The sequence below is a fragment of the Hibiscus syriacus genome, unplaced genomic scaffold (genome assembly GCF_006381635.1).
Source record: "Hibiscus syriacus cultivar Baekdansim isolate YM2019G1 unplaced genomic scaffold, ASM638163v2 tig00111614_pilon, whole genome shotgun sequence".
Lineage (NCBI taxonomy): Eukaryota > Viridiplantae > Streptophyta > Magnoliopsida > Malvales > Malvaceae > Hibiscus > Hibiscus syriacus.
The window spans coordinates 801391-803818 of NW_024063134.1; the positions used below are offsets into that span (position 1 = coordinate 801391).

Genomic DNA, 2428 nt, shown 5'->3' on the forward strand with positions numbered 1-2428 from the left:
AACATTATTTGATTAAATATTTATGTTATTAAACATTATAAAATAATTCTTTGATTATAAGATACTATTTTATTAAGTCTCAAACTATTAAAAGCTTTTATTGTTAAAAATTTGATAGTATTTTGAACATTATGTTAATATGCACATTAAAATATGATAAAATTTAATCTTAAAATTTAACTAAAATATTATAAATCTGATTTTAAAATCTTAAATAACTATACAATTTAAATAATTTTGAAATTAGATAATATCATATTTCAGTTAGTAAATAAATATCTAATTCAGATAATCGTTAATTTTTCAAGAAAAAAAATGAATTTGAAATAATTATGTTAAGTTTTTAATTTTAAGAAAATAAATAAAATAGAAATGAAAGATTCAGCAACACGTGTGGGTATCCCAGCTTCCCTTGGCTCCACGTATCTCTGCACATGCAAAAGCAGCTATAGAAGCGGTTGGGTCATACCATTACCAACCCCAAAGCACAAATTCACTCTCATCACGGTCGCTTCCTCTCAATCCGCATGAAAATGGAGCACAAAGAACCTAACCCTGTTGTACCAAAACCAGCAGACTGCCTCACCGCCTTATTATCTCTTCAAGCTGATATCCTTTACAACTGTTTCATCACTCTCTCTTCACCTTCTCATCCGCCGCCTTAGACTCCAACCATCGTGCCGAAGAGACGGCGGTTCAAAAGCTCCCTTCCAGCATCTCCCACTGCAGCTCCGTCTTGCTGAAGCCAGTTGGGTTGGGACTTCTTGGAGCTGCTCAAGTGTGCATGATGCTGGTCTTTTTGTTGGTCTTGGCCGCTTTCGTAGGGATCAATTTGGTGCAAATTTGGGTGGAGGAGCCGGTTTTCGTTAGGGAGAAATTGTTCTTCGATTGCACCGAGACCAACCCTACGGCCGTGTTTCAGTCCTTGTGGTGGATTCGATGGCAGCGGTTATAGGAAGAAGCAGATGACTGTTTGGGTTGGTCATACCATTCATTTTTATTTGGTCCTTTTGATGCCTGAATCTGATTTCAACAGATATATTGGAGTCTTTCAGGTATTCTGGTTTTATTTCTTAGCTATTTTTTATTGGCTAAACTACACATTTAGCACTTCAACTATCACTTTTGTTCTTTTTTTGTCATCTATCTATTATTTTCTCAAAAATTAGATAATTATATCTAATGGTACATGTTGGTCTTGGTTTCATTTTGATCACTCACATTCAAATTCAAAAAATTTAAGAAAGGTTACACCAACAGTTTCGGTGGGTAATCAAAATGAAACTAAAATAAAACGATAGGTATTGTTTTGAAACAAAAAAATGACTGAGCAAAACAGAACGATAAAGGCCTCTTATACTCGTTGATAATTTATGTTCACTACGATTTTGTCTCATATATTTGTTTGACCAGTTGAGCACAGAATTAGTATCAATTAATGGAGATATAATGGCTAAGTCTAGCTAGCCGGTGATGTTGCGCTTTACAACTCTACCGAATCGACTTCCATGCACATTTATGATAGGTATACCTCTCTTATTCGAAATTTCAAGTGAGGCACATGTTGTGGAAGACGGCTATCGGATAGAACAAAATCGCAACTATTAATTTGAGAAAATAAAAATAAAAATAAAAAAGACACAAATTTTACGTGGAAAACCCCTAAATAATATAGGGTAAAAACCACGGGCAACGATAGAAGAATTTCACTATGAGAAAATAGGAATTACAACTTCTCTCGATCTAACAAGGAGAAAACAATAACAATTATCTCTTGATAAAAAGGAGAAAACAACTCTCAAGAAAACTCTCTAAATTCTCTAGTATTGGAGAAAGCTAGAATAATTTGGGATGGTTTTGAAGTTAAATGGGTTAGGGTATTTATAGTTGAAGCTTAAGGACTAATCTTGTAAATATACTAAAGTACAATGACTAAATTTAAGATTTTACCATTTTTTTCAACAAATTAGTTGAAACTTTTGACAATTGCACCGAATGAATTCAGTGCATTAATGCATCGTTTTCCTTTCCTTGACTTTTCAACAATCTCCCACTTGAAGATTTGATTGGAACAATCATATCTTCATACCATTCTTTCTACCTTGTACCTTCATGTAGCTTACATCTCTGACAGGCCACAAGACGATCGACACTAGGTAAATTTATCAGCATTGATCGCCTTCGTCATGAAATCTGTTATGTTGTTTTTGGTATGGATCTTCTGCATATCTACCGTTCCTTCTTCCACCTTTTCATGAATGAAGTGGTATTGAACTCGTATGTGTTTTATCCTTGAATGAAATTTTGGATTCCTTGCTATATGCAAGGCGCTTTGACTGTCACAAAATAAAGAGACATACTCTTGATTGTACCTAAGCTCTTCCAATAGCATCTTCAACCATATTACTTTTTTACTGGCTTGTGTAGC

The 2428-nt window shown here is 34.1% G+C and overlaps 1 pseudogene; it reads left to right on the forward strand.

Moving 5' to 3' along the window:
* Positions 1–533: 533 nt before the first annotated feature.
* Positions 534–2160, forward strand: LOC120165801 (annotated as a pseudogene).
* Positions 2161–2428: the final 268 nt, after the last annotated feature.